This window comes from Gopherus evgoodei, chromosome 24 (assembly GCF_007399415.2).
Source record: "Gopherus evgoodei ecotype Sinaloan lineage chromosome 24, rGopEvg1_v1.p, whole genome shotgun sequence".
Taxonomy (NCBI): domain Eukaryota; kingdom Metazoa; phylum Chordata; order Testudines; family Testudinidae; genus Gopherus; species Gopherus evgoodei.
The window spans coordinates 6,165,765-6,175,723 of NC_044345.1; the positions used below are offsets into that span (position 1 = coordinate 6,165,765).

A 9,959-nucleotide genomic window follows, 5' to 3' on the forward strand; every position below is an offset into this window, starting at 1 on the left:
GCACCTGCATAAAAGTCAGGGTTTAGGCTGGAAATACTTAGTGGCCCAATTCTCAAAACTACTGAGCTGTCTCAGGCCATGTCTACATCTAAAATTTTGCAGCGCTGGTTGTTACAGCTGTATTAGTACAGCTGTATAGGGCCAGCGCTGCAGAGTGGCCACACTTACAGCACCCAGCGCTGCAAGTGGTGTTAGATGTGGCCACACTGCAGTGCTGTTGGGCGGCTTCAAGGGGGGTTCCGGGAACGAGAGAGCAAACCGGGAGAGGAGACCAGCTTCGCCGCGGTTTGCTCTCGCGTTCCCCAAACCCCCCTGCAAACCGCAGGGAAGGAGACCTGCTTGCTCGGGGTTCCGGGAACGAGAGAGCAAACCGGGAAAGGAGACCAGCTTCGCCGCGGTTTGCTCTCGCGTTCCCGGAGCCACCCAGCAAACCGCAGGGAAGGAGACCTGCTTACTCGGGGTTCCGGGAACGAGAGAGCAAACCGGGAAAGGAGACCAGCTTCGCCGCGGTTTGCTCTCGCGTTCCCCGAACCACCCTGCAAACCGCAGGGAAGGAGACCTGCTTGCTCGGGGTTCCGGGAACGAGAGAGCAAACCGGGAAAGGAGACCAGCTTGATTACCAGAGGCTTCCTCCTTCCACGGAGGTCAAGAAAAGCGCTGGTAAGTGTCTATACTTGATTACCAGCGCTGGATCACCAGCGCTGGATCCTCTACACCCGAGACAAAACGGGAGTACGGCCAGCGCTGCAAACAGGGAGTTGCAGCGCTGGTGGTGCCCTGCAGATGTGTACACCTTCAAAGTTGCAGCGCTGTAACTCCCTCACCAGCGCTGCAACTTTCTGATGTAGACAAGCCCTCAGTTCTCACTGACCTCCCATAGGAGCTGAGTGCACTCAGCACCTCTGAAAATAAGGCCATAAGGAATTTAACTATACTACTAGGCACTGATTCTTACATACACTATCTTTGATTTAGTAAATTTCTGGACAGTATAGATATTTCTTCGGTTTTCATACAGCTTACCAGACATATTAAAGAGTAACTTATGGTAAACCTGTTTAAAAAACTTTTACAGCTGTGATACTTGAGGAAAAAACCATTTAGGCAAAGATATTTACTTGCCTGATATTCAGCATCTCTTTTTGCAATACTGACCAAAAAAGACAGCAATGCCATTTTAGACTGCAAAAGCATCATGTCGGGGAGCAAAGATTAGATATTGCTCTGGGATGCCCAGAGCTTCAAGTGGTCTCATCAGAAAGATAGCAAACTCTGGAGAAGAGTAACAAAAATTAAGGTGCTGGAGAGACCAAGTCCCAAGGAAAGTTTACAGACCTAAATATAACCCACTCATACCTGCAAACACTTATATTAAGTTTGGAGGAATTTCACATGCATAAAACACAAATGGTGAAATCCTGATTCAATTTATTTCAACAAAGTTACAATTTCATCCACTGGTGGGAAAGCAGTTTAGGAGGATGGATATAATTACAGATAAACAGGATGAAGCTAAACAAACGAAAGTTAATTCTGAGTATCTGGAAGTTCATTAAACTATGGAGCAGTCTCCCAAAGCAAGAGGACTGGACAATGCATCAGAAAACATATTACAGGGCTCAATCCCGTGTTGATTAGGGGATGAGCTAGAAGGGGGCTAAAAGGTCCTCAACCCTCATTTCTATAATTGACTCCTTGTGCTTGTATAACTCTCCCCACCACACAGTATAGTGTTTCTTGTTGCTCCGTCCTGCAATGAAGTTATAACACTGTTTTTTGCAGCAGCACAGTCTGGTGCTATGGCAATGATGGGGAAACTGTAAATAGAGTCTATGACTTCATGGCAGGATCAACCAGAAGACAGGACGGAAGGGAACAAGCCCTTAAAGATGTGCATGCATAACAGATTTCATCCTTGGATTTACCTTTAAAATATATCAATTTAAATACAATACCAGATGAATTCACCCACTCCCAGTATAAATTGACTTTTTTAGTACATAAAAATGGATAGACATTTTAAAAAAAATTCTTCAAATCTGGTATTCCGCAAAGGGAGATGCAAACGTAACAGCTGTTCCAGCTGCCACACAACTACTTTGCCAGTACATCTTATTTTTCATTAGCAACACACTCCTTTTTCACCATCAGATATCTCCCGAGCAAAGGCTGCCATTTTTGCTAACCTGTGGTAGCATTTGGTTATTAGGACACAGGAGCTCATCACCAAGCAAAAGGAAAGGTTTCACTCTTACACCTGAACACTCAGGAATGCTTAAGTATTATTCCCATTTTACAGACAGGTAAACTGATCATAAATTGTCACAGCAACTCAGTGGCAGACATCAGAGTCCTGTGTCCATAGTGTAATCACTAGGCAACACTGCCTCCTGAAACCATACAGAATACCTGTCCCGTTATTACATTCCTTACATAGCGACTCCCACTATCGAACATCAATGCAAGGACTGTTTCCCTTAAGCATGGGTTTGTCCAAGCTGCTCAACAGTTGAAGTCGGTGAGTCATGAGCCTTTTCACCCACAGTGAAAGCACACAGCATCTACTGTTCCACAGTGAGGTAACCTTTAATTATCAAGCCAAGAGACTCCCTTTCCTCATCAGATTAGGATTTGTAAACTCAAGTCTTGTTTTTAAACCTGTCATTGCCTCACTACGCTCACTTCAAGGCAATGAATTTCTTCTGGCCTGTATACTCATGCACACAAAATACATGCTGCACAGCAAAATAAAGCCTTGCTTTCCAACATTTATCAGCAGGCTGCATCTCTATCTTGTATTTGGCACCATCAAAAATAGCAGGCACATGACAGACAACAGGCTTCTAATAAAACTAAAACCTTAGTGTGACCCGGCAGGATGACAGCATAGTCCATTCTGATTTATATCAGAAAGTAGTATTTACACACAAAGATGGCATTTGCAAGCCATGTAGATTTCTAGTTTGTTAACATTAATCCTATTTGGTTCACATCAGAGTAGCCTAACCAAATTAAAATGATTAGTTATTACTCTCTTGCAAGTGAAAATATTTTAATAACCTAACGATGAGGCAGGTGGCCAGAAGGAACCAGTGACATCACTGTCCCGCTTGTTTATCGTTAAAAAGCAACCCTCAAACTGCACTACTTCCTGTCACAGTTGCCCTCATCCTCACTCACCCACCTGGATTTTATCTTAGATACAAGCTCCTTGGGGCAGGATCTAGAAGAGCAATGGGTGCTTAGCACAATGAAGAACCATTGTGCCCTGTGGGTGCCACTGTAATTCAAAAGTAGTATTTATTATTCATGACAAATACCAAATGAGAAATGAACAACGCTCTTGGACTTCTAATAGTGGCTTTATCCCCTCTCAATCTTTTCTTTAATATTAATATAATTGTGCAAAAAAGTATATATTATTTCATTTCTATAGGACCATAAAATAAAATGACATCTTGTTTGACTTGGCAGCCACCTGCAGAAAATAAAAGTTGATTATTCTGTTCAAGAATCTAAACCTGCAAGGTGCTGAAGAACTTCCACTGACCACCATGGGAACTGAGATTGCTCAGCACCACTCAAGGTCAGGGCCCTAGTGTTCTTTATTAAACTACTTTGGCCCTGATCCTGGTAGACAGACCCCTCTGCCTGCACAGAGCTCCGCTGACTTCACTATGAGTCTGGCTAAGTGGAGCTCTTTGCAAGACCAGGGTCCTAGTCAAGACCAAGTCAGAAAACACTGACTTCTGACACAAACATTTATGCAGCTATTGACTGCCATTAGAATTAACATATGCCCTAGTGCTTCTGGCAGGACAAGCTATTATAGTAGAATCTTGGGCTATTTCAGAGCATGCCCCAATTAGGAAATATTTTGCAGAGTGCAAACATGAAGCTTCGATTTTATTTTATTTTATTTTTTAAAGTTCGCTTGGGTAGTATTTGGGAGGAAACCCCTTAATTAAGGTTGCTAGAGGTTTGCTCCCACTTTATGAAAAATAAAGATGTTCAAGTGCATACACCTCGATATAACACTGTCCTCAGGAGCCAAAAAATCTTACTGTTATACGTGAAACCGCGTTATATCGAACTTGCTTTGATCCGCCAGAGTGCACAGCCCCACCCCTCCAGAGTGCAGCTTTACCGCATTATATCCAAATTTGTGTTATATCAGGGCAGCGTTATATCAGGGTAGAGGTGTATTTCCTTTTCTACCTCAGGCGTTAACATAAGTAACACATCCCTGGTGTCGTCATTAATGTTCTCAGGGCAGGAACCTCACCTGCATCTTTGTTCATGAAAGGCCTAGTATACTGAGGGTGCCAATACTTACTGATGTATCATAAGCATTAGAAACTTTGATGAAGTCCATCTCCCTGCCAGGGCAGTGCAAAGTCCCCAGTTGAGGGCATGTGACAAACTCTTTACTGCATTGGAATTAGTCAAAAGATCAAGAGATAAATAGGACTGAAAGTAAAAGACTTTACATTGTGAGTAAACACTGGGAGTAAACACCCATTTTTCCTTTTGAATTCAAGAGAAGAACCAATGATGCAGATATAGAGGAATGTATGATCATTCACCTATAACCCTGTGGATGCATATCAGGTGCAGTAGACAGGGTTGGACTTGATGGTATAATATAGCTTTTCCATCTTTAACTGCTGTGAGCCACTGAGGGTAGCCAGTCTAAAAATACACAAGAGTAGTAAACAGATAGGGCTAGGAATCCCCATTATGTTCACCCCTATCCACACCATTAACCTATGACACAGGAAATCTAACAGCCTTTACTTAGTCATCAGCATCTCCTAAAGTTTCTGTTCGCACTGCAACTTCAAGTTAACAGGTTTGTATTACACACACACACACACCCCTTCACCAAATACTAACTTAGCACTTGTATAGCATTCAAAAAACAAGAGGGCAGCTCATCACCCTTTCATACCAAGACTGAAAGGACACTGTATTAAAAAACCAAAACAACCCTCTGAGGACACAATAACAGCACTTAAGATAAAGCTGTTTCAAAACTAATGACGTTGTGACCAGTGTAGCCTAAGGAAGATGTTACCCAACTTCAACCTCATTTATCAGAGCTGACTAGCCTAAGAGAGAAAGTTTAGTGAGACCAATTAAACAAATTAAACCTTGCATTGAGGCATCAGACACATGGGTCCCTAACTGCTTATCACAGGAGAGAGAGAGTCCACCAAGAAAACACTACCTGCAGCTGTTTGTCTAACAAAGTCACTCTTAAGTGTATTGAAAAATATTAAGAGTCAAGGAGATAACACAGAAAAATAAAACTCGAGAAGGGAAAAATCATCAGCCAGAAAGGGGGCAGAGGAGAGGGAGAGTTGGCCCCTGCCTGGCGCTGAAGCAATGGAGTAAAGGGGAAAGATGGAGGAAGCAGTAGTGAGAGGCGGAAAAGGAGAGTTGGAGCAGAGTGAGTGAGGGCGAGCAGTGACCTTTCTTAGGGCTGCGTAACCAGCTGGACAGCTTGTGGGCACCGTGGGGAACAGCTGAGAGTGATGGGGCAGAGGTGGGACAAGGTGACCAGATGTCCCTATTTTATAGGGACAGTCGCACTATTTGGGGTATTTTCTTCTATAGGCGCCTATTACCCCCAGCCCCTTGTCCCGATTTTCCACGCTTGCTGTTTGGTCACCCTAAGGTGGGATATTGGGGAATAAGGCCACAGGGGCAGAGAAGGGAGAAGAGGGGAGCAGGGGGAGCGCTCTCGGGAAGGATGAGGGAGAAGACAGGGGAGTAGGGACTCCTGGAAGCGGCTGAGGACGGGGGTTCGTGCAAAGGCCGATGGGGGGCGGGAGCGGGGAGACGAGGCAGGGGGTCGCGGGGATGGAGCCAAGGGGGAGATCGGAGGAGGGGCTGAGTCAGAGACCCGGGAGGGGCTGACAGGGAGAGCTTACACACAGGGCTCGGCAAGGGGACTGGAGAGCCATTGAGGGGAGCTGGGCAGGGGACCCGGAGCGGGGGACCGGGAAGAACCATTGAGGAGGGCGCGGCGGGGGACCTGGAGGGAGGGGGCCGAAGGGGGGGCGCGGCAGCGGACCCGAGGGGGAGACCGGAGAGGGGCTCGGCGGGGGCGACCCGGAGCGGAGGATCGGAGAGGGGCTCGGCGGGGGGGGGACCGGGAAGAGCCACGGAGGGGCTTGGCAGGGGACTCGGAGGGGGGCGCGGCGGGGGGGACCCGGAGCGGGGGGCCGGAGAGGGGCGCGGCAGCGGACCCGAGGGGGAGACCGGAGAGGGGCTCGGCGGGGGCGACCCGGAGCGGAGGATCGGAGAGGGGCTCGGCGGGGGGGACCGGGAAAAGCCATGGAGGGGCTCGGCAGGGGACCCGGAGGGGGGCGCGGCGGGGGGGACCCGGAGCGGGGGACCGGAGAGGGGCTCGGCAGGGGACCCGGAGCGGGGGACCGGAGAGGGGCTCGTCGGGGGGGACCAGGAAAAGCCATGGAGGGGCTCGGCAGGGGACCCGGAGCGGGGGATCAGAGAGGGGCTCGGCGGGGGGGGGACCGGGAAAAGCCATGGAGGGGCTCGGCAGGGGACCCGGAGCGGAGGACCGGAGAGGGGCTCGGCGGGGGGGACCGGGAAAAGCCATGGAGGGGCTCGGCAGGGGACCCGCAGGGGGGCGTGGCGGGGAGACCCGGAGCGGGGGCCCGGCAGCGGACGCGGTAAGTTACCCGTGGCCAGCTCCATCCCCGCGCTCGGGGTCCCCGCCCGGGGCGGGTGTCTGGCCGAGGCCGCTCTCGGCTCCGGGACCCTCTCGCTGCGCCGCCGCCTCCTGCTCGCCGCTCGCTCTCTCCCGTCGGGGGGGGCTGGTGCGCCACTCCGAACCCTCCGCCCGCCGGGTTTCCGCCCGGACGTCTTTCCCGGGGACACGGGACACTCGGGCACCGCCCACCTCCGGCCGGAGCCAATCACAGCGCTGCGCCACCACCCGCCACACTGCGCTTGCGCGCCCCTTGGAGGCGGGTGTGGGCTTGATGGGGAGGGGTAGCGCGCGCGGCGCCAGAGGCCCCTCCCCTGGGGCGCGACAGAAACTGCTCCGGCCCCGTGCACCGCCTCGTGCGGCCTTTCCCCCTTGCACGTGCCAGCACGCACCTGACTTCATTGCAACCCTCCAGCCGCTGCCTCCCGCCCCCAGCATCCCCTACCTACACAGCCCCCTGCAGCCCCCATGGCCACGCTGTCCTGTGCAGCACAGTAACTCGGCTGGAAGCTAGGGGTCTATTGCCGGAGTGGGTGGGTACGGTTCTGTGGCCGACCATGCCCAGGAAAGAGGATCTTGAGTAAAGTCTGGGTGTGCAAAAAGCTTCGCTGCATAATGCACACCCCCAGAACATCCAAGCGCAGCAATTGTCAGGAGTATCCTTCCCCTGTTCTCCCACCCTGCCCACAGAAATACTTCCCCTGTCCTTTACAATTTGCTCCTTAGATCAGCTCCCTTGCTCAAGCTGTCAAGGCCAAAAAGTATTTGTTTCCAAGGTTGCTAATTTGAGATTTTCTTACAAGTCTCATACTTAGTGTTCTCAAAGCCTGAGCTTCTGGAAGCATGCGACTAGGTGAGTATCTCAGCTTTCATTAAACAACCCAGTAAGTTTCTAGCCTTTATGATACTAGAGAAATGCTGGAAAATATGATCCCAACAGTAGCCTAAAAGTTCAGAAACCACAAAGCAAAGGGAAAGAACTAAAAGTATTAATTTAAAAGGTCATTTAAAAAGTAATGCTTATTTTTAAGCCAATTTCATAGTGGGGGGGAGGCTGATTCATGATTTTTGTATGGTTGGGGTTGGTGCAGAGACTGCATTTCTAGAAAAAAAACATTAGCTGAAACAGTAGAAATGAACAAATCAAAGTGAGGGGTTTTTCTTTGAGCGTGATAAGGGAATAATGATGTCTAGGAGTTGTGAGGAAGACACAGACAGATGCAAAATGGTAGTGAATTTTACATCCTAGCACATGTTCAGCAAAGACCTGATCACTTGCCCCATGACTCTAGGTTCTAGGCAGAGGGTTACCTGAATATTTCAGAGTGGTAGCGTGTTAGTCTGTATCAATTTTAACTGAGCAAATACATTTGTTTAAAAATTAACCCCCTCTCCTCCCCTCCCCCAAAATTCCACTGTTTCACTAACTTATTAATTGCTCTGTGGATTTTGCTCCAGTGTATAGCCTCTAGGTTGAGATCAAGCATGGAAAATTTCAGCCCGAAGGAAGAATCTGAGAATGTAATTGAGAAGCTGGATGGTCATGTGGGGTTACAACGCTGGGCTGGAACTCCGAAAATTTGGGTTCTGTTTCTGGCTCTGCCAAGGGCATCTCTCTGTGTGACTTCGGGGGAGTCACTTCATTTCTCAGTTCCCCATCAGTAAAACGGGAATAAGGCTTCATTTGCCCATTTAGAGTTCAAGCTCTTTACAGCAGGGATGTCTCTTGTTATGTGACTTTGCAGCACCTACCACAACAGGGCCCTGATGTTGGTTGCAGCCTCTAGGCAAGAGTAAGCAATTGCTACTTTTGGAGATTGTTACTTAATGGTGCCTCTGTCTGGTGCACAAACAACACAGCGCTATCCTGAAGCCCCCACCCATTATGAAGAAGATCCTCAGTGCAACTCTCCCCATAGCAGCTACGTGGTGAGTTGATGTGCAGCAAGCCAGTGTGTGAATGTACAGGGCCATGCACTAATGCACTGTGTGGTCATTTACCATCATTCCAGGACTTTCACTGCACAGTAGCAGTGTCTACATGATGAGTTAGTGCACAGCAAAGTGGCACGCTGTAGCTTCACGTCCTGGCTATCTGTGCACTAACTCACCATGTGGATGAGCCCTGAGTAAGGGCTGCATAATGGTCACTGAGATGCTGATGTACAGCAGTGCAGGGAGAATATTCCATATGGCACGAGCTGCGGAGGAGAAGGCTCTTGCACCAGCAGCAGTGAAAATTCAGGGAAGGGTCTGGTTCGAGCAGGGAAAGTGATATTGGGTCGAATCCTGCTCCTCTTGAAATCACTGGGATTTTTGCTATGGATTTCATTGGGGGCAGGAGCAGGGCCTCAGGGCCAACTCATTGCAAAGCTAGTGGAAATGTCCGAGGCCTGGGGAATGTGGTTGCTCCTAAGTATGATATTGTATTATATGGACTAATGGCCTCATCCTGAGATCCTTCCTCTGGCAAGCAGTCTCACTGAAGTCAATAAGATTTGAAGGAACTCAGCACCTGACAGGATCAGACCCTTAAGCAGGACCTTCCAAAAGGTCATTGACTCATACCCAGTATCCCTTGCCCCCTCCACTCTGTCCTCTCTCCAGCCTGGAATCCTTTTAACCACAGGGGGGAAAAGAGGGGAGGGGGAATACCTAAGCCTTTGCCATGAAATCATAAAAGCTCCTTCTTCCTCCTTCTCTGCAATAGCTTTGGCCTGGGTGCCCCAGGAAGTCTGGGGCGTAGAAGATGAGGGAGCAGAGGGAACAATGCTCTGTGGGCTGCCCTGGCGCTCAGACCCTGAAAGGAAAGGGACAGCTTGTACCGTATGGGCTAAGGGGCACCAAGTGCTTTGCATTCCCCCGGCCGTAGGCTGCCAGCACTCACAGGCGAGGCATGCTGAAAATGCACTGCATCAGCTGCCATTCATTTTATTTTTAAAGGCAGGGAGGATGCATCGTCACAAAGCCAAGCAGAGGTCCCCATAGCCATGCTGCATGGGATTCTGCCACAGGCCCAGAGTCACTCTAGTGGCCCCTGGATTGAGGTCAGGATCTGTCCTGCAGCAATGGGGAGTTATTCCTTGTTATACCCTGTCCCAGACCTTCACGTAGGAAGGAGACCTCACTGCAATGCATGTGTAATAGGCCCATGTTTTCCCCAAACTCTGGTGAGCGAAGGATAAGGCAGCGCTCAGCGACTGGCCTGCAGCTACACATCAAA

At 49.5% G+C, this 9,959-nt stretch overlaps 1 protein-coding gene across 1 annotated transcript in view; it reads right to left on the reverse strand.

Annotated features, from left to right (window-relative positions):
• Positions 1 to 6,806, reverse strand: part of OTUD7B (OTU deubiquitinase 7B) — a 73,256-nt gene extending 66,450 nt beyond the window's left edge. Inside the window, exon 1 of the mRNA XM_030542065.1 lies at positions 6,708 to 6,806. The gene's annotated coding sequence lies outside the window, so the exon portion shown is untranslated. The remainder of the gene's footprint in view (positions 1 to 6,707) is intronic.
• Positions 6,807 to 9,959: the final 3,153 nt, after the last annotated feature.